This window comes from Malaclemys terrapin, chromosome 5, assembly GCF_027887155.1.
Source record: "Malaclemys terrapin pileata isolate rMalTer1 chromosome 5, rMalTer1.hap1, whole genome shotgun sequence".
Taxonomy (NCBI): Eukaryota; Metazoa; Chordata; order Testudines; family Emydidae; genus Malaclemys; species Malaclemys terrapin.
The window spans coordinates 126,266,240-126,289,214 of NC_071509.1; the positions used below are offsets into that span (position 1 = coordinate 126,266,240).

The 22,975-nt window shown below is 41.4% G+C and overlaps 1 long non-coding RNA gene across 1 annotated transcript in view; it reads left to right on the forward strand.

Annotated features, from left to right (window-relative positions):
• The first annotated feature begins 8,517 nt into the window (after positions 1-8,517).
• Positions 8,518-22,975, forward strand: part of LOC128838387 (uncharacterized) — a 53,626-nt gene continuing 39,168 nt past the window's right edge. Inside the window, exon 1 of the long non-coding RNA XR_008445173.1 lies at positions 8,518-8,737. This is a non-coding gene — a long non-coding RNA (uncharacterized LOC128838387). The remainder of the gene's footprint in view (positions 8,738-22,975) is intronic.

The following is a 22,975-nucleotide window of genomic DNA, read 5'->3' on the forward strand; positions in this document are numbered from 1 at the left end:
CCTGCCTGGTTTTCTACAAGTGACTCCATACTGCCCTTTCCTGTGCATGCACATATAATAGTATATTTTAAAATAAGCGATAGCATCTGAGTACTGTGGGCCAGGATTCAACCTCAGAACTTCAGGATTCTTCATCACATTTCCTTCAATGGACATCTCATTCTCTGAATAAACTTCCCCCAGAAAACCTTTTCAGTGATGTTTGTAGCCCCCATTTCTTTCACGTTATTCTCATCTTGGAAGCAGTACTGACCTTCAGTTCTAGCAAAGCGAGTGACCGTTTCAGACACCTCCCATTTGAAGGGCCACATCCTGTGAAAACTCGATCACTTACAGCCAAGTCTGATCCCCTTCTCTGGTTGTGGGACCCGTAGGAGGAGGGAACAATTTGCTACTCACCCCACAGCGAGGCTAGCAGGGCAAACTATTCTTAGTTTGATCTCCTCTTGGGGTTACACTACTGGATTTGTGCTTGGAAGGCTTTCCCCCACAGAACCTATCCTCATTGCTGTGGATATGCAATGGGGTGGTCACCCACACCACCCCTGGAAGGGCCAACATGGCTCAGAAGGGGCCAATTAATCATATAGGCTGCACCTCTATGCATCAGAGGCAGGCTGAGCTTGTGTACAGCCAGCAAAGGAGGGAGCAGGAGAGGGCTGCAGGGAGAGAGGCTGCAGTCACTGGGCACAGAGAGGTGGGTAGGCAGAAACCCGGGGGTGTGGGAGGGAGGCAAAAAACCCTGGGATCCTACCTGTGCAGGAAGGGTTCACCTAGATGAGTTGCAGGGAAGAAAGCTTGTGGAAGGCAGAATAGGAAGAAGCCCAGGGAAAGAGCAATGACAGTTGTGATTGTGTAAACTTTGGCTACTGATGATAGAGTCCCTGGGCTGGAACCTGGACTAGCAGGAAGGCTTGTGTTCCCCTATCAGCCACTGGGAAAGTGGCCTGGACTTGGAATTGGCACGGATGATTGCCTGAGACGGCGTCCGGACAGTTTGTCTGGAAGGGTTTTGATATCCTGGAAGTGAGTGAATCCCATTAAGAGATAATTTAGCTTATTCCAATGACTTTATTGGGCCAAATCCAGAGGCCTTTGCTCAGATTATATTCCTCTATCCTCTTCTTAAACAGGCAAATGCTCATTGACTTAAATTATAGCTTGTTTTAGTAAGAATATGAGCATTTGGTATGCTGGCCTCCTTGGCTGAGTAAAGACTGAGTAAAAAATGAAGCAAGAGCCACTGTATCTGTTCTTTGTAAATGGGAGTCTCTGGAATCAGCAATAATATCAAATTATTTGTGTGAGAGTGTGTGTGTGTGTACGTACCATTCCCTTATCATACCAAGAGATCTTAATGCACATTACAAAGATGTTCAGAACATTAATATTCTGCAGTGCTAAGCTATCTTGTTTCAGAGAATTCTATTAAAAATAGCACCCTCAAAGTACTTCATCTTAAAACCCACAAACGTTACAAAGGGAAGTATTCTATAAGAGCAGTGTGCTATGTGTCCTGCAGAAAATGGAAATGAAATATTAGGTACCGGAAATTGCAATTATGAAAGATTCATCCTGCAGGTTTAATGAGTGGATGGAAGAACATCACTGTCCCACATTCTGGTCATCACACGGCCTGAGGCACAGACTGTGTGGCTTGAGATCTCTCTGGTGGGATCCAGACACCTGACAGAGCTGCTTCCAGGCCGCTTCTAATATTTCAGTAGTTTCTGTGTTGCTTGCGCTTCTGTTCTGCAAGAGACAGTGGTGGATGGAGCACAGATCCAGTGTACTTGGCCTCTACTTGTCCTTACCCTCTCTTCATGCGACCAGATAATGTAACCCTATGAAGCAGGGGTAAGAGGTGGTCAGCAGTCAATATCCAGAAGAATATGTAAAAGGCAGTAAATCAGCCCACTTCTCTGAGCTTATAAGCAAAGACAGCAGTGTGTTGTGTTTGTTACCGAGGCACAACAAAATCTCAGGCTAAGATTTAGTGAAGGTGAGATGGATCATTTGTAAAGAGAATTAAGAAAACATGTTGATGGGAAAAACTCAGACTGCAAAAATGTCCATGTTTTATTGGTGACTTTAACCTCTACCCTGTGTGACAGACCCAGACCAGTGGGGTACAGGAGTCTGGTAGAGGGCAAATATACTGGTCACTGGATGAGTAGTTTGCTGTTCCCTGAGTGACCAGAGCGGGGGCTGCACTAGAGTAATCAGGAACCGGCTAGAACCAGTTAAGGCAGGCAGGCTAATTAGGACACCTGGAGTCAATTAAGAAGCTGCTGCTAGAATCAATTAAGGCAGGCTAATCAGGGCACCTGGGTTTTAAAAAGGAGTTCACTTCAGTTTGTGTTGTGAGTGTGAGGAGCTGGGAGCAAGAGGTGCAAGGAGCTGAGAGGGTGTGCTGCTGGAGGACTGAGGTGCACAAGCGTTATCAGACACCCTGAGGAAGGTCCTGTGGTGAGAATAAAGAAGGTGTTTGGAGGAGGCCATGGGGAAGCAGTCCAGGGAGTTGTAGCTGTCATACAGCTGTTACAGGAGGCACTATAGACAACTGCAGTCCAGAGGGCCCTGGGCTGGAACCTGGAGTAGAGGGCGGGCCCAGGTTCCCCCCCCAACCTCCCAATTGACCTGGACTGTGGGTTCTTCCAGAGGGGAAGGTCTCTGGGCTGTTCCCCAACCCACATGGTGAATCTCTGCAGCAAGAAAATCTGCCAATAAGCGCAGGACCCACCAAGATAGAGGAGGAACTTTGTCACACCTGATATAAAGCGACCTGATATAACATGAATTCGGATATAATGCGGTAAAGCAGTGCTCCGGGGGCGGGGCTGTGCAGTCCGTTGGATCAAAGCAAGTTCGATATAACGTGGTTTCACCTATAATGTGGTAAGATTTTTTTTTTTTTTTTGGCTCTCAAGGACAGTGTTATATTGGGGTAGAGGTGTATTGCTTACTGAGCTTCTATGCTAAAAAGGGTGCTTGAACTGTCACAAGGTTAAAAACACAGTCAGGAGGCTTTAGTTTTTCCACAAAGTAAACTTGCTGAGGTCAAGCCCAGGTGGGGGTATAGGGTTGACCTTGGTGAGTTTACCTTGCAGCAAAACTGAAGTGTGTGGTCTTCACTGTGCTTTTTACCTCAGAATAGTTCATGCATGTTAGTTACCATGAGCTAAAAATATGCATCTCTTTAGCAGTGAAGACAAGCCTCTAGTTGATGGTAAATTAGGAATGTGCATGTTCAGCATTGTGCATTACACTGCAGCTTTATTTTGTAATGAAAGCAAGCAATGAATGTTCATTAAGGTTTTGAATGCCAATATAGTTGGCTTAATTTTTCTAATTTTTTTTCTTGTTTGGCATTTTAAAGGCACTAAAGCTATAGTTATTTAAATCAGAACATAGATCTCTCCTTTAAGTACTGATGAGAAGGGCAGACACTTGCTAGTCTTGAAGCATCTGGTTAATAGGCCTATGTTTTCCATTTATAGCTTCCCCATTATATTTTATTTTGCAGTTTGTAGATATTTGAGAATTAATGTTCAAATGGTCCTTTTTATTTTGGATTCAATTCCAGGTATGTTGCTGCACTTCAAGGTACAGTCTGGTAATAAACGCAGGACAAAGGAACAGCAGACATCACTGTTTTTTCCATGTTTGGTGGATGCTCTTCAGAAAAAGTTTACAGATGCTCTGAACGGCAGAACAAAATATGAAAATCCCAGAACTTCAAGAATTATTTTGTACTCGATGGGACAAGTTTTTAAAATAGCTCAACTCCCATTTAGGCACCAAAATACGTGGCTGGATTTTTAAAACAGGTCAGCATGTTTAGTCCTGGAATTTTTGGAAAAATCTGACCATACATAACTCACAGTGGAAACTGTTAGGTGCTGAGCACTATGAGAAATCTGGCTCCTATATCTTTAATTATTCAGTATTTTGAGATCAGTCTTGCAAGGTGCTGACCACTTCATAAGGGATGCTGGGAGCCCTCAGCTCCAAATAGCTCTATTAATCTATCTAAGGGCATGTCTACACTACAATCACAGGTCGATCTATGTTAGGTAACTTACAGGCATTGCAGTAATTACTACGGTGGCTGATGTCCACACTACCCTCCTTCTGTTGGTGGTGCGCGTCCCCACAAGGAGAGCTTCCTCCAATGGAAGGGGGCAATGTGGGGGACTAAGCCCACTGGGAGCTCAGCTGCACAGGCACTGACCTAGTGTCATTTCCCCAGGGGGGCTTGACCCCTGCTCCTCCCCAGTCCCTGCCCCCACTCCACTTCTTCCCCCAAGGCCCTGCCTCTTTCCACGCCCACACTGCCCTCACCCTGCCTCCTCCTGCTCTGGTCCGCTCCCTCCCTGTCCAGCGCCTGCTGCTGATCAGCTGATTGCAGCAGGCAGGAAGCGCTGGCACTGGGGGAGGAAGGAGCTGATCAGTGGGGCCTGCCAGTAGGTGTCCCGGCACACCCACAGAGTTGGCACCTAGGCCCAGCTGCCCCCTGCTCCATGAAATTGACAAGATAGCCAACAGACACTGCGTTGCCCTAACTACACTGACATAAGCCCTACGCCTCTCGTGGAGGTGGAGTTATAGATGTCAGTGTAGCAGGGCACCAAATATGGCAAGGCTGTAGTGTATACACTGACATAGTTAGGTCAACATAAGCTGCCTTATGTCGACCTAACTCTGAAGTGTAGACCAAGCACTTATACAACCCCATCACCATGGTATCCGAGAACCTCATAATCTTTAATGGATTTATCCTCACCACACTTCTCTACTTCACAGAGGTGCTATCATCCCCATTTTACAGATAGGGAACTGGGGCACAGAGAGATTAAGCGACTTGCCCCAGGTCACACAGGAAGCCTGAAAACCTGAAGAAGAGCTCTGTGGAAAAGATAAGTGTCTTTCACCAAGAGAAGTTGGTCCAATAAAAGATATTACCTCGCCCGCCTTGTCGTACAGAAAGTCTGGCAGAACAGGGAATCGAACCCCAGCTCCAGGCTTGTAGCTGAAAACTGCCGTTTAGGACTGAAAATGGCCTGTATTACTGTTAGATTCTTTCTGTGTATTTGTCAAGGATTTTGAGGGGGGAGGGAGAGGAAGCATGATACTTTGGAGTCAGTTCTTTACACTGGTGTTTTGACCACGAGGGGGACTGCTGCTTTAACAGCATGCTACTATCACTGGTGGCTTTGTCTTTTTGTTTGCATGTTGCTTTTACCTGAGTTTGGGATTGTGTTGTAAACTGACTGAGAAGCTGACTGATACCTTAATCAGTAGTTTTTGCTACCCTTCATTCAATAGCTGTACCACCAGAAAGCTTTGCCATCAAGTAAGGAGGCAAAGCCCATGACAATTGGCAGAATGTCAAGGTACAAAAGTACTGCAGGTCATCCAGCAGCCTAGAAAATTAACATTTTTGTTCATTTCAGTTTTATTGCCTGACTTTGCAAGTCTTTGCTTCTCTGAGTGGTCTGTGTTCACGCTGGGCCGGTGCAACCATTTAGGCGACCTAGGCGGTTGCCTAGGGCGCTAGGATTTGGGGGGCGTCATTTTCTTTGGCAGTGACTGCGGCGGCCGGATCTTTGGCCTCCCCGGTCGCTGCCGGCATTTAGGCGGAGGGAGCTGGGGCAGTGCAGCGTGGGGAGGGCTGCCTGCAGGAAATAAGGTGGATGGCGGCACGCAGGGGAACTCCCCGCCCCAGCTCACCCCTGCTCCGCCTAAGGTGATTGGTGCCGCAAGCCTGGGAGGCGGGAGAAGTGAAGCAGTGATGGCGTGCTCGGGGTGGAGGCGGAGCAGGGGTGAGCTGGGGTGGGGGGGCGCCTCAGGGCAGAGGGGGGAAGCTGCCGCGGGGCGGGGGGAGGAGTGCGCCTCAGAGCGGGGGCGCGGGAGGGGAGGGCGCAACGTGGAAGTTTCGCCTAGGGTGTGAAACATCCTTGCACCGGCCCTGTGCTCATGCAAGTAGTCCAACTGAAAGCAAGAAGTTTAATTCTCCTCCAATTTCCACTGATTTTATCCTGAGTTTCTCATTGCCTTCAGTGGGCTTACTCCTCATTTACACCTGTGTAGGTGAGAGGTGAATCAGGCCCAATAGAAATATTCAAATAAATAAAGATTTGCAGGATGAATCCTAAATGTTATGACCAGCGCAAACTTGCAGTGTGACTGCATGGTCCCATAACCTTCACTTAGTTTTCTGCTGTTCTTCATCATGCAACTCTCATTCCTGGAGTATCTGGTGAATATCAGAGCAGCTACTGCCCAACCTGAAACAGCAGAGAGCACCCAGGTCCTACGAGATCCACCTTATACCAGAAAGGCTGAATTGCGAGATGTTTATTGCTTGTGTTCCACTGGTGTCTGCTACGGAGCATGAGCTGCTTCATACAGCTCTGGCAATAGCTTGATTCCCATGGTAGTCACGATGTCACACCAACTGTTGTGGTCCTGCTGGGGAGTATCCTTGTCTAATCTCTGTCCACTGCTCCCCTAAGTCTCTGCACAAAGTCACACTCCAGTTCTGTACACGTGATCTGTTCTCATCCTCCACCCCCACTCTCAGGAGATTGAACTTCAGCAGGCACAGAGGAGCAGTTTGGACTAGATGGAGAGAAACCTGAATCTTTGGACTCGCACCAGAAGGGTCCAATCCAGTGGCTTTGCAGAGAGCCTGAGGGGTTGGGGTTTTGTTGTTGTGTGGTTTTGCTTAAGTTGGCTCTAGTATATACAAACTATTACATTCTACCAAATGAGTACTTCAAGTTTCTGGTAAATATTAAATTATTCTGTCTTCTGAATCTCCTGATATTTTCAAGATTAGCAAAAACATCCCTTGTGTACATTGAGGATATTTTCCATCCAGCCATACGATGCCGCTAATCACTGAGGGACTTTGTGTGACGCTGTGTCCAGTCTGCAACTTACTCCTTAATAATAGAGTAGCATAATATATTGCTCAATATTAATATTTGGAGTAGCAATCCCCTTGACCTTGATTAAACTATTTTTACTAATAGTATACCAATAAAATAAATCTTGGCATCGTCTCTGACTAGACACTGTCCAAACACACAGTAATTAAAACAGAGTATAGGTTATGTTAAGTAAATGAAGTCAGTTTGGTTCATCATAATTTTCAGTGTTGCAAATTAATATAATAATGACAACTATGGTTGTTGCTGACTTGAACACCAGTGGTTAGTCATCCCAATTAATCATTATGAATACATAATTCATAGTGATCAATTATGTTTGACTGTAGGATCATAGTTGGACACTCGAAAAGGCATTAGTAATTGTGCAAAAGCTATGAAAATCAGGCCCTATTTTCTCATTTGAATGTACTAATATGAGCCATTACTGACACATGTCTAGTTTCATTTGGACCTTTTTCATTTGCATTAACCTTGAAAGGTGAGATTGTGGCACAGATATGCAATTAAAATGCATTAAATAAATGTCCTATATTAATTTCATACTTGTGTGCACTTGACACAGTGGTGGTAGTTTATTTGGCTTAAATAGAAAAAGTGGACTGTTGAGTTTGTTTCTTCTTAGTCAAAAATGCAGGCTTTATACTGTTAATACCCTACAGTGTCCTCTCCGATGAAAAGTATGACACACTTACATCAAGTTCCTAAATAGAACTACTACAAAAAATCCTTCCAGTCCCTCTGGGAACATACAGACTGTATCCTAGTGGCCAAATGCATTTAAGAAAATAATGATGTTAGATAATGTATACTTCAAGCATCTTTATTCGCCTGTGAGATTCCATATTTTCTCCTGTTGTTGGAATCTGACTATTGCGTTGCTCATCTATTCTGTTCTGACTCTGCCCCTGTGGAGTGGTGGATCTAATTTAAAGTAAACTAAACTTTTCAGGACACTTGTCTGCTGCTAGTTCCTCTTGACCATATTTATTTTTCAAAACTCTCCACTGACCTATCCACCCCTTTGTCCAGCCTGTGCAAGAACAATGAAACATATTAGGTGCTGGTTCAGAATGCCTCCCTATACTCCTTTTCTGGCTAAGTCTGCTTATCCAACTTACATGAGGACTATTTGTGCATGTGCCATTGCTTATATTGGTATGTCAATCCACAGTGCATGTGGCTCCAGATCTTTAGGGTTGTGACTCAAAAACACAATATGCAGAAAACAAGTGAGATTCTCTTAAATGGTCATTAAAGGAAGTTTTATGTTTCCCCATACACCAATGGAAAACACATACTTCAGTATATATTAACGGTTAGCTTGGACTAAGGAAAACAATGAGAGAGCACAATGTGTACCTCCTCAGTAATAAGCAACAGCAAGTCTTGGAACATAATAGCTGTTGTCTCTGCACACAAAGTTCATAGAAGGTTAAAGGCAGCACAAAGATATACACCCTCAGCAGAAACACAGTGCAAAGAGTAAAGCTCCAATGAACTAAAAGATCCGTTGCAATAGCTGGCAACTGACCCAATACAATAATGGATCTGTAAAAGCATGTATTTTTATTAACCAAATACAAATATTTTTAAAAGAGCACTCCCCTCTTAAATTCCCTCAGATATGAATGTCTTTCCATGGGTAGCTTTGATGCAATTACAATATTCATTTATTTGGTTTCAGTAGCATCTGATCTCTGAAGAGCGTGCACGTCATTTCTTGCTTGAAGGACAAGGGAAAGTCGGTAGGTGTCCTCAGAGCAAGCTCAGAGCAGCAGGTAAGGATCATACTGTATTTGCCTTAAAAAGGCCAGGGAATAGGGAGCATCCACTGTGAAGTACTGAATCCAGGATTAATCTCCATACCATGATTATTTAACCCTAATTTTTTTTTATCCAGAAAGGTTTCTTTTTTTTTATCCTGCTGCTGATTTTTTTTCCCCCCCTGACCTTCGCTTCGTTACTGAAACGATGTTATTTTTATCATACTGCAGTGCCTATCCTGTGGGAAATCACTCCACACGTTATCAAGGACACTAGTTCTCTTTTCAGCTTCCGCTCTATGCTTGGCCATGCATCTCTCCTATTCAGTCCATGACAGTTTCACCTTCCATGATTTCAATACGCAAAACAGATGCCACTGTAGCAAATTGTTTCTTCAGATAAGACTGACTGTAACTATACAAACTCTGGAATGCCAGGAAGCCAAGGATGGGGAAGAGATACTGACAAGATGCTGGATATAGACCTTGTCCGTAAGCCCTGGTTGGGAACCATTTGATTAAAACAGGACAATGCCACCTTCCTCCTCCTGCTCGTTCTTACTCTCTAGCAGTGATAAAATGATTTAGTATATAAATTAAACCTTTGTATTAACTCCTACTTTCTTCTTTCATTTTCCTCCCAGCATTGTTTGCTATTATTGCAACAGGGAGTGGGTGGGAGGAGGAAGTGATTTGGGAAAGCTTTAAAAAAATATTCTTTCACTAAAAGAAAGCAAGTGTTTTTATCTTTCTCTTTTTCTTACAGACTAGCCACCCTAAAGGATTTAAAGTGGATTTGAGATAATGTTTAGGACTGAAATAAATTGAGATGAAGGATGGTCTTTTTGAGAAGCTGGACTTTAGGGTCAGGAGATAGTGTTTCATTTTCTACCTCTGCCAGACTTTCTGTTTGACCTTGGGCAAGTCACTGAAGGCATGTCCATACTGCAGGTGGGAGGTGTGAATCCCAAGCCATGTAGACAGACTTGCGCTAGCTTGAGTGGAGCTAGTGGGCTAAAAGCAGCGTGGAATTTGTGGCCCGGGCAGCAGCTTAGGCTAGCCCCCCAAGATCAGACCCAGGGGTCAGGCGGGCTTGGATTTGGGTGGCTAGCGTAAGCCATTGCCCATGCCACTATATTACCACTACTGCATTTAGCTGCTAGCTCTACTTGGACTAACACAAGTTTGTCTACGCACGCTGGGAATCGTGTCTCCCAACTGCAGTGTAGACATACCCTTAATCTCTGGGGTTCTCATTTGTAAAATAGGGATAATAATGCTTCATTTTTACTAAAAAGTCTTGTCCTTTTAGATTGTAAGCTCTTTGGGGCAAGATCTGTCTCTTACTATATGTACATAAAGCACCTAGTACAGTAGGACACTGATCTCAATGGGAACCTACTGGAATACAAATAATAATGCTGAATATAGTTTAACTTGTCTGGCTACCTTTTGATTTGTTTCCATAGTGCAATAATCCTCTACATCTCTCCGGATGCTCCTGTAAATAAGGAATGCAATCTTGCATTATAAGGGAAGCCTAAAATGAACAACCAAATAATGTTCTTTTAAATAATTCCACTATGAGTCTCTGAATATAATAATTTATCACAGATTTCCAACCTCTTGTACTTACCGGGGGGCAACCTACATAAAGTGCCTGGCGCAAATATATTGACTGCAGAATATTATGATTACTATTTTCAAAATATAGGAACTGTCTGCAAGGCAGGGATTCCTCCTTCTTTCTTAGAATGAAAGAACTATCATTAAATAAATCTGCTTCAGTAAAAGAGAGAAAAACATGAGATTATGTCTAAGTAATATACATATGCACTAGGATGTGCAATCTAAATTTAAAAAATGCTGAATAGACTGCATTGTTGTCTAAATAAAGGCCACTAAATGTCCTGAGCTGAGAGGATGGATGACCTTATAGTTTAGGCACTTAACTGAGACTCAGAAAATTTGTCCCTAATGCCACAGACTTCCTTGGGTAAGTTACCAAAAGACAATTTTTCCAAAATGGCAATTTATTTTGTGTCTGCAACATGATACCTTGGGCCCAGCTTTGATATGTCCTGAGTCCCTGCAGCTCCCATTGACTTCACGTGGAGTTGTGGATACTCAGCACTTCTGAAAATGCAGCCCAAGGTGTCTCATAATCAATGGCCATTTTGAAAATTGTTGGCTTTAATCTTTTCTCTGAGTCTCAGTTCTCCCTCTGTAATAATATTTCCTTACCTTACAGGATTCTTGGGAGGATAAAATGTATTAATGTCTTTGAGGCATTCAGATACTTCAATGATGAACAGCCCGGAAAAGTATATAAGTGAATAACAATGGGAAAGTATTCGGATTGCACGTCCTCCCATAGATTCCCTCCCTTCTCCCACTCAAAACGTAGGTCTTAAAATATCAGGGTTGGAAGGGACCTCAGGAGGTCATCTAGTCCAACCCTCTAACACAGATGTCCTGTGACATCTGCTCTCATTCCCCCCGCCACACACATCCTTACCATTCATGTATTTTTCACCTGGAGTAAGGCAGTGGCCTACAATCCTCCTCCTGGTTCCTTTTCATCCTTTTCATCATCGGGCCATCATCTCTCCTCTTCCACGTCTCCAGACTCTCGATAGACATTCCTCCAGAGCTAACCACAATGCCTAGGTAACCTGGCTTCTGTGCTGCAGTCCAAATCCAGTTAAAGTCGTCTTTTGGTGGGGGAGGGACCTGGAGGTGGTCTGCTCCTCCTACTGTAGTAGCAGGTGCAAGAAATGTTTCTGCCCAATGGCTGAGCTCCCGCACTGACTATGAGCTGCAAGATGCCCCAGGAGGTGTAGCAGAAATGTTAAAATGTTTATATTGCTTCTACAATGGAGAAAAAGGAATAATAGCATCCTGTCATGATTGAACATCAGTGTGAAAATAACCGTGTGTTCCAGTCAGGCAGCTAGCAGGCACCAATTGCTGAGATGTCCGGGTGTTAGCAGGAGTGTATGTCTGCAGAATACTCACAATAAGAAATTCCATCTCCCTTCTGTCTGGTAATAATGGGAGAATCTGCTCATCATGACTCTTTGAGATCTGTCAAGAAATAATTATCAAATCCCTCTAGATTTTGTAAGTGTGACAGCAGCCCCTTGTGACTGATATTCTCAGACACTGCTGAGGCTATGGACTCATAAGCATGAGCCTAGGTGTTTGTCCCTTGTCCAGGGCCAGGAAAAGGTCATCCACCATCACCACTAGGGCTATTTCCATGCTGTGGCCCAATTTAAATTACAACTATGAGGGGCCCAGATCATCTGAAAGATTACATGCTGTCATAGCTTGGACACCATTATCTTCCAAGTGAATATATCCACAATGTAGAAGCTGGCAACAGGTCAGTGTTTGGTGAGGATACTAGTGATGACTGATGGTTTATTTAGAACCACTGATCATTTCCTGATTCTATATTTGTGAAACAAAGTTATGTGCGGGTGTCACGTGAGGGTGTTTTTAGCATATGTACACAAAGCTAATATAGACCCTGATCCTGCAAACACTTAAGCACATGGTTATAACTGAGGACACAACTGGTAACATTGACTTCAGTAGACTACTTGTATGCTTAAACTTAATAATGTATATGTTTGCAGGCTCAGGGCCTTAGTGATTACCACTATTTATAGCATTTTTCTAGTTTCAAAGTACAAAATGCACAGTGATATATTGTGGAAGTAAATTCCACAAGTTACATATGTGCTGTGTAGAAATGTATTTCTTTAATCGGTATTAATTTGTTGCCTTCTTTAAGTTAATTGACCGTCTCCTTGCTCTTGTGTTACAAGAGGTCAAATAGAAGCTCACAATTTACCTTTTTCCTACCACTCATTATTTTGTATAGCTCTGTCACACCCTCTGTTATTCATCAGCTCTCTAAACAGTCTCACTCTTTCCAGTCACTCATATGTAAGTCTCTCCAATCTCTTATCAATATAATTATCCATCTCTAAACAGCTATATCTCAAATTATTTAAAAATCTGTTTCACATATCTTTGAATGAGGTTGATAAAGTTGTGAGCTAGAGATCGGTGTTTTTAAGGTTAATGTATTTTGTGCCTAAATTTCTGCACGTTAATAGTCATACTTTTTCATGTATCTATCATTTACCCATTACATCACTGCTTCTAGTACGGTTTATGTTCCATGTATTTAAAGCTGTATGTTACTTTTGTATAAAACTATTCTCAGTCCTTAGGACTCCTGCTGAATCTCTCTCTCTTTCTCATATATATTAATTACCTGGAAAGTAGAGCTAAATGAATTGCTTGAGACAGCCTTTCATAAAGTGAAAAAGGTCATGTAACATTTATACAACTTCTCTTTGAATAGCTTTCTTGTTTTTAGTGACTTGAAAGCTTGTGAAAGGCTCTAGACTGACTGCCTTGAAGACTGGAGTCATTATCCGCAGAACCAATATAGCATGGGCAGCAGCAGTGGAAATTTGGGGTGAATTTGTTAGTAGGTCACCCAAACATATTACATACCATAACTAATGGCCAAATTTTGCTGCTCCTCCTTATGCTGACTAGAACCTTACTCCCTAAGTAGTTCCTCTGATTTCAATGGGACTTTACGTGGAATAAAGTACTACTCAGCTCGGGAAATGGTGACAGAACCTAGTTATTAAGGGGCCGATTTGAAAAGGTATTTAGGCACCTAAAGTTGCAGATAGGCACCTAGTAGGATGCTAGAGATCACTTAAGCTTTCAGGTGGGTTTCTAGGCACTTTTGAAAATTTCACTAGGTGCCTGTCTGCATCTTTAGGCACCTAAATACCTTTTAAAAACCTGACACAGAGTTCTTGCAGCTTATTAATGACAGGGAAGCCTTGGATTACTTGGTGGATCTTTTTAGGACTGTCGTCAAAGGACAGCATTTCTTTACTATTTTCTTGGCTGTTATCATGAATTATCTCCTCCCCTCCGCAGAGATTTTCAAATTGGTTTTCCCTGAACGCACAACACTATATGCACTTTCAGGAATAGCAGCCTGGACAAAGTCTATACAAAGAAACTTCACTTGAAAGGCGTAAACAATAACAGGTAGAATAGTTTAAAGGGAAACATTTAACATTTCAATTTGGTCCAATGTATTTGAGGTTATTTTAGGATTGGCAGCGAAAGGCAGAAAATAACTAGAATGATTGTAAGATTGGCTCTGAATATAGATTGATAAAGGATTGACTAAACATTGTTAAACAGTGAGGAGGAGGACAAATAAAATAGAAATGAAGATGCAGAGAAGCTAGTTTGTCATACAAAGGGAAGGACATGAAAGAGGCAGAGCCAGTAGGACCAACTGGGACGTTTGCTATGCGTGTATGCTATGGACCTACAACAAAATGTGATTTAAAAAAAAAAGTCTTTGATAGTATGATAATGCTGTGCAGTATCTCCCAAGCCTGGGACTATCAGAGAATATGTGCAATTCTTTCTTTCTTTTCCATTTTCATGCTTTCCCTTTTGATCTTTCACAAACTTTAATCTTCTAAAGCTCTTTATTAATAATAAAATCAGTACAATAAATGATAACAAGGTACTTACACACCTGGTGGACCCACTCCCCAATATCAATGTGGATATAGTGACAGGGAGGTCATCCTTGCAGGTTAATAACTTCCACAATACTAACTGTTATGAATGGCATCAAAGCAATAATATGTGAACATTGGTCTGAGTCTAGTGAGTGTGGGAGCACTACCATTATTCACATATCCAAATCCTTTCTTCTGTTCTTTTTCTGTGTTGTTCTGAAAGCAATTAAGTAAACTCAGATTATAGAAAACAAAAATGGTTTGTTTCCAGGTCAGACAACGCTCTCAGCTGTTTTCCAACTTTTTAGCATCACTCGGGGAATAAGGCAAACATATCAGAGTACTTGTTAGCCTAGAGTAGAATAAGACAGGAAGCCGTTATGAGATACATATATTTCCCCACAGAATGCATATCTGTTTCCTCAGCAGAAAAGAGAAAATATATTTTACTATTGTTTTTAATTGCAATCTTTTTTTTAAACACAGATACTTCTCTAGCAGCTGGAGATAGGAAAATGGTTGGCAGACAAAGGAGCTTTGGTGTGTGGTCCTACGACCACAAATTGGCTTAGCTACATTGAATTTTTCAGCAATTGAAGCTGAGATCTGGCCTTGGAGAAAGGGCCTTATTTTCAGAATGCTACTGCTAAACACCCGCAAGCTCCCAATCCAGCCAGGTACTGAGTTCTGTCATCTTGCATCAAATTCAATGATAGCATAAGGCATACCTCCAGAGTCACTCAGCACCTTGTAGGACTAAGCCCCTTGCTCCAGTTGGAATTGTGGGTGCTGAATCCTTATGAAAACAGGCTCTAAAATTCCACCTGTCCTCATTTTTTTACAGGAATTCACTGTTGTTCATTGGAAAATCTTCGGGGGGGGGGGGGGGGAATAGAAATTTTAAGGCTCCAGTGCAGTGGCAAGTTTGTAGTTTAAATTTAGGATTTTTTGGTGATTATTATTTGGTACTGCAACGATTGATATAAGGAGAGAAAATGCAACACTTTTCATTGTGGTTTGTATCCTGTACATGTTAACTGGTTATGTGGTTCAACTCTGTGACCTATTTATCATTCTGAAAGAAATAGAAATGACTCTGTCTCAAGGTGCAGAATGTATACAGGCTTGCACAACAGCCAGTCCCTACTGCATTTTGAACAGTGATATATTTTGGCATCTAATATTTATGGTCATTTCAACTTCTGTTCTCATTTTTCATCTTCAGTGCCTTTGGTGATGATAGAAATTAGTTTTATTATGGCTTCCTTTAACATACAGACAGGCAGGGAGGGGTAAAGTCATCCAGAGGCATGTGTTCCAAATTGATATGTCAGAAATGGACATCCATGAATTTCCTTTTGAAGTATAGTGATCTATAATGGTCTCTTGTATTATGTACTTATAAATTACCTTATTTTATATGTCATTTAACTATACAGGTGTTTGTATCAAAACTAGTGTTTCAAGCCCAAGCTGGAGCTCTCAATGCTGTAGAGGTCACCCTGGGAAAATAAAATTGATAGCAGTCTTGACAAGTAAAGACATCCCTTCCTTCCGTCAGACACACAGATGCGGCCATAGAAAGTCCTCATAGTGGAATTCGTTTCCTCTTATGTGAAATGAGATTGACACTTCTGCGTGTAACTCACTGTGCTGTACTGGGGATATGTCTATGATGCATCTCTTATTCCTGTGAGGGGGGCCTCCCTCTGGACTGCTGTAGTTTAAATCTTAACAGTGAGGTGTTGTTTTCTCTGTTCATCACCCTATCAACCTAGATCTTTATAAAACTTCCTGTGGGGCCACTTTTAGTTTCCCCCTTGTTGGAGTTAACAACCTTGAATAAGTCAAAGTTCAGAATATACACATAAAAGACAAAACCAATACATTTGTGGTTGGAAATGTAGTTGAGGGAAAGAGTAATTAAATAAAAAATGTCCAGTACCTGCTTATCTTATTCCTTGAAACTCATACAGCCAAGAAATGATTTAACCTCTGCTGCAGTTCTGACCTTTTGTACTAGTGACCCTACAAACTAATGGTCTGACACTTACTACACTGAGTTGCTTTATTTTACAAAATCCGTGAAATATATATGAAAAATATTTGTCATGATATATATAGTCACCTTCCCCTATAGACTTGTGCTAGCAGAGATAATGATTGGGGGTTGCTAAACATTTCACCTGTAAGTCAAACTCCAGTGAGTTGTTTTTCTTCTATGCAGAAAACTGGTAAGTTTCACCAATGCATCAGCATCTCATTATGGTTGAGAAGGACAGTCAGCCAGCCACTAACTATCTAGTCTAAGGCTATTTAAATGGACTGTGAATGAGGAAACAAATTGACTGGCTGATAGAAATTCCAAAACTTCCAAATAAATTAGAACAAGAAATATAGACTCGGTTTGAAAATGAGTATGTTATTCACAGACTCTTATATTCAGATCCCAGTTCTGACAGCATTTCCCTCTGTGCAAATCACTTAATTTCTCTGCCTCCATTTCCCCATGTGTAAATAGTGACACTTATATTTGTTTGAAAGTCTTACAAGAGATTCATCTCTTTATCAGCATTTCTAATATGTACAATGCCATAGTTTTAGGTGCTCAAAGCGATAGTGCAATAATAATAACATAATATAATATATGTCTTATAGTATTTATAGAACACTTTTCATCAGGAGAGTTCAAAAATCCAATACAAAGGAGGTCCTCGTTTTACAGATGGGGAAACTGAGGCACAGAGAGGTGACATGACTTGGCCCAGATCACTCCACAGACCAGTGGAAGAGCCAGGCCTAGTATCCAAGTCTCACAAGTATGAGTCAATGCTCAATCCACTAGGCCAAAAGATCCTTTCTTGCAGCAGACCATTTTCTCAACTTCTACCTTGGCTAGGTTGAATAGCTGTGGGTCATTCTATAGGAGAATCCCATCATTCATGTTATAACTTCCTTTACCGGGGGGGGGGGGGAAGGTCTGCACCAAATGGTGTGCCTTGCATTGTGATCTACAAGAAGAGAGACAGATTCTCATTCTAATCTTCCCTAGTAGGAAGCTACACAGTCAAGAAACCTTCATGGAAATTGTCCTGCTGTTGGGTTCTATAGTTTCACCCCAGACCTTTCTCTGTTGTACAGATTTTTATGAATCATAAGTTTCTAGGTGTGAAAATAAAGGTGATCAGTCAGCTGTTAGTCCATTGTTGGTCTTGTAGAGGAGGAGTGATACAGATCCAATGAGTGGATAAGCAGTGTAGAGGGCATAACAACCTGTGAGGATAGGCGCCACTGAAAATCATAAGTCTAAGTTATAATACATCTTACATGGGCAGCTTGGGATCTGTGTATTCTTTTAATTATAGACCTCAGAATACCTACATAATCAATAGAATTTTGAAGTAAAATATAGACAGTCTAAGGGTAGAAGGAAGACTGGAAAAAATGCCATTGTTAGGTAATTTCCGAGTATGAAAAAAAATGTACTTGATTCACTGCTTGCACAGACTAGACAATATTTTCTCTCTCAGTCAGTCTTTTAAACTCATATTATGTTGTCAGACTTCCTGACATTAGGCCAAGCAAGGAGCAAGTAGAATCTGTCTGGGAGTTGCACAAGTGAGTTAATTAATGAGTTGGAATGGAATTTAGACTGTTGTCAAGATGCCAGTTAGAATCACAATCATGCTTTCAATACAACTGTGACACAATTGAATATGGGGAATAGGGGAATTTTTTTCTATCTCACCAACACACCATAGCATATGCTTTTTATATTTCTTGCAACAGCAGCAACACCATTGCACTGATGACATTCAAGCAGATGTGGTGATTACAGAAAGGCTTCTCGGGGCAGTGGCAATGAAGAGGTGGCTGCAGTAACTCCTTTTGTTGTTGCGCACCTGCTCCCTGGATGGGATATAATGTCCAGGCAGATTAAGGTAGCAGTGAACTTATGGCCTCATCCCTACTCCTCCCTAGCCTCTTGAACACTGCTGTGGACTTCATATGAGGACATAAAAGAAGTCCTCCTGCAGCTAGGCTCCAAAGCTCATAAGGGAGGTGGTCTCTCTGCACATACACCTCCATCTCATGCAGCAAATTGTATTGGGTCAGCCCCATATTGCCACAGTGAAAGACTTTTTTCCTGGCTGAGGCATACTGCTGCCTGGTTTGCAAATTTCAATTGAAAGTACAGAATACAGTATTTTGTAGCATGTCTCGCATGGAACTGAAAATGTATCGCATTTGATATACAATACCTATTGCTTCAGTGAGACACTTGCTACAAAGTACTATAAAAGAACCTTGCAGTAGATCTTGGTCAGGTACATGGTATTGCTAGGCTTTACAAAAAGAAGAACAGGAGTACTTGTGGCACCTTAGAGACTAACAAATTTATTTGAGCATAAGCTTTTGTGGACTACAGCCCACTTCTTCGGATGCATATAGAATGGAACATATATTGAGGAGGTATATATACACACATACAGAGAGCATAAACAGGTGGGAGTTGTCTTACCAACTCTGAGAGGCCAATTAATTAAGAGAAAAAAAGTTAAAAACTTCAAAAGTTAATTAAGAGAAAAAAAGTTAAAAACTTCAAAAGTTAATTAAGAGAAAAAAAGTTCAAAACTTCAAAAGTTTTGAACTTTTTTTCTCTTAATTAATTGGCCTCTCAGAGTTGGTAAGACAACTCCCACCTGTTTATGCTCTCTGTATGTGTGTATATATATCTCCTCATTATATGTTCCATTCTATATGCATCCGAAGAAGTGGGCTGTAGTCCACGAAAGCTTATGCTCTAATAAATTTGTTAGTCTCTAAGGTGCCACAAGTACTCCTGTTCTTCTTTTTGCGGATACAGACTAACACGGCTGTTACTCTGAAACCTGTCACTAGGCTTTACAGAATTTGTAATCATGAAAGCCTGCAGGAAATATAAGATCTAGGGATAGATATTCTCTCTATCATATTTTCTTCCCATACACACCACAGGACTATGCTGCTGAACTCTGCCATTCCACCCAAATAGCACTTATTTTTCATACAATATTAATTCCTTTTACTGGGACAATCAGTGTTACAATTAGTAAAGACATGCTTAGGGAGCCAATTCTGGAATAGACAGCCAAAATGAAGCACATGGAAAACACAATGGTAGTAGTGGTCTACAGCATGCTGAAGCAGCCCTCTGCCCTGGAGTCCCTTCATTTATGATTCACTCTTCTTAGGGAAACTTTTTTTTTTCCTGGCATGCCATCTTTCTGGTAGCTGTAGCCTGAAAGTGATCATTTTGACACGGGATGCTGTGTCCTGCATCTTCCTCTCTTCCAGCTAAATATTCTTACATTGTCTTATGGTTTCTTCTTATTATTCCTGAAATGATGGCATAGCCTCATAGTAAATAAACAGTGTAGGTATCAATAGATGGATTTGGGAACGGGTTAAACTCTGATCATATTTGATTAAGGCTTTAATATGGAAATTCAGCCCAAACCATAAGCCACTTTCAGATTTGCCAAAGCAAATAGAGTTGTTATGGAGCGCTATTCTTAGGGTATGCCATTATTTTTCATAGTTCACCTTTTGCACAGAGATTGGACTCAAATCCTATTCTGTTCATTTGGCTAGATAATGTTAGTTTATCTCATATTTGACTATATTACGTGCTTGTCTAGTAAACCCCATGAAACAGACCAACCATCCAAAATGCAATATAATCTTTTAAATTGAACAAATCACAGTCATATTTGCACTCAAATCCTGACCTGTGTTCTATTCAAGTTTCAATTCAAATTGCTCTGCTTAGTGGGAAGGCTTAAAAGAAAAAAAGACCTGTGGTGGATTAAGAGTTGGAAAAGGTTAATGATTAGATGTTGAGAAAATCAATAAGGAAATGGGAATAGAGAGCAAGGGGGAGAGAATGAATAGTGGAAGGACATGTGAAAGAAGAGGCAAGATACACGGAGATAAGGGAACGGAAGGGGTAAACATAATAAGATACGGGAGAAATATGCAGTTACATAGAAACAGAGAGAGAAGCTCAGAGAGAGAGGGAGGTATAAAAGTGTGGGGATCCTGGCATCCGAACATATTGTGTGCAGGAGAAAAATGGGTTTGAAATGAAGGGAGACCTTGTAGAAGGCTAGATATAGTTAGGAGGCAAACAAAGAATAATAACAAAAATGAAAAGGTTAGGAGAAAAGATAGAGCTGTAAGATGTAGGAGAATATATAAAAGTCTGAAACACAATGGAGATTAAAATAATATTTTGTTTGCCTGTTATTAAGCATCATTAATAAAAGGAACATGTTTGATGTTATTTATTGTATCGATACAGTGTAGCTCTAAAAACGTTCCAATAATACAGCAGCAGCAGAAGTGGCTCTCTGTACACTGAACACCATATAACTATGGATCTCAAATTAGGGCAAGCTAAAACCACTATTCTCTGATAGAGCTCACACAGGGTGTTGATGATTTAGGGTCTGGCAGTTTGGCACTCTCTTGCTGAGAGCCTTCGATTGTCTGCAATACCCTTCATTAGACACATGCGCAGAGCAGTCATTCAGAGAGTCAGTGAGAAGAAACAAGTTATGATAATGAGTCATTAGGAGCAGAAGGGGGCGGGGAAGAGACAAACAGGGAATTTACAGGGTTAGATACAATCCTGAAAATAAAAGGACTGATACTAAAAAGAAAAAAATGCAATGGGAATAAGACAAATACTGAAAAGAGATAAGTACAGTATGGGGGAGCTCACTTTTAATTTAGACAGAATACCAAGAATGAGACATAAAGGTGGAAAATAGATAAAATATGTAAATGAGACTATTGAAATAAGAACTGGGTATAAGTTAAATACTGCTGTAGACTCTGATGTCAGTTCTGACAGTAATGGTGATTAGTGTGAGTTGATAATTGAAGATGAGAACCTAAAGCAGAAGCAGAAATTGTTTACACCCAAGTTCTGTGACATTATATTATTTGACTCAATTAGTTCAAATTACTGAGACATAACTGAATGAACAATAGCGTGAGCTGTGACTCACATGAGCACGCCATTTTGCTAAAGTAATTCAGAGCTTTGCTAACTGGAAGTTGATAGCTGGTGGTAGCGCGTGTACAATTCTTGAACTTATGATGTAGATGTAAGAGGGACACCGTTCATGTGGAAATGAGTTTTCAACATCATGGTCAGGCTTAACTTTGTTCTAACTCCACCTCATAAGCATCAGAGTGAAATTTGTTTTATTTTTTTAAATTAAATCTGACTTTCTTAAGTTTTGACATAGCCTAGGATGTCCTGATTTATCATGGCCAAAATGGTGGCAGAATCTTGATCATGCACATCTACAATATTGCATGATGTGCAATATACCTCAGACTGTGGGTATCAAAAAAAGATATTAGAAGTATGGATTGTACCTTTTTAATGTGTTTTCATTTTGATCATTCACAGACTCATGATTCTCCTCCCATAACTAGTTTTACACCAGTGTAACTTTATTGACGTCAGTGGAGGTACTTCTGATTCTCACGGGTGTAAGCAAGTTCACAGTTGGACACCACGGATGTAGCAGTGAAGTTTTTATTGAAGTCAATAGGAGTTTTGCCAAAGACGGGTCTTCAAAATTGGACCCACTGCTGGAGAAACCAGCCATCTGCCCAGCAAATAACTTGATTTAATGCTTCTTCAAACTCCTTCCTTACTCTTCAGCCCCAGGCTACCTCAAAGACAAGCAGTGGCAGTGCTCTCTCACGTCACAGTACTTATTTCTCCCCTCTTTCCTCTCAGACAACCAATGAAACCCACAAACCACAAAACAAATCCCAACTTCCAAGTATGTCCTCTTCCACACACATCCGAGAATCCTTGCCCTTCTCAGCATCTCCCCACGTCCAAGTTCTTCCCTTCAGCTCCCAGCTTTCCATATCAATTCCAGCCCCCACCCTTGCTTTCTTCCATTCTTCAGCTAAAGTCCCACTCTTAATGTGAACCTCCCTCAGCTTCTTTGCTCTGCCAAGGATCTTAGCCTGAAATGTTTGTCTGCCTGCTTCTCCCATGATCATCTCCATGCTTTGTTTCACAGTGCCCATTATTATCAAAAAATAATTTGAGACTTAATACTGTAAGGAAGTGAGTTTTGGTTTGCATTTAGAATGTGTTGGGGCAATATAAAATCCTGGAAAGAAGTTCAATTTATCTCCCGCATAGTATCAGTCACACATGGTATGTCCAGCAGCATATGATCGATCAGCATACTTGTTTACTGTGATTTACAGAGCTTTGCAGCCTGCTGCACTAGGGTAAGTCAGAGCAGCATGTGTAGGATTGTATAGTCATTTCTCCAGCTCCATTCCTCTGTCTCATAACTTAATCCCTCAGCTGAATAGATACCCAGCCAAGCCAGCATCAACTTCTTTGTCTTCAAGCATGAACAGCCAGTGTTTGGCTACAGGACTTTTGCCATCACAGGAGGGGGGAAAAGTGTGTTTTCTTCTCTTTTAATCACATATTTCCTATCTATGATAATTGAAGTTGTTGTAGCATTGTCAGACTCTGCAGGACCTATTCAGAGGCTGGTCTGGATGTAATCATCCTGCCAAGTGTTGACTAGAGCAACAAGGGCCGAGTTCAAAATATCTAGGGGTCCTTCTTTGA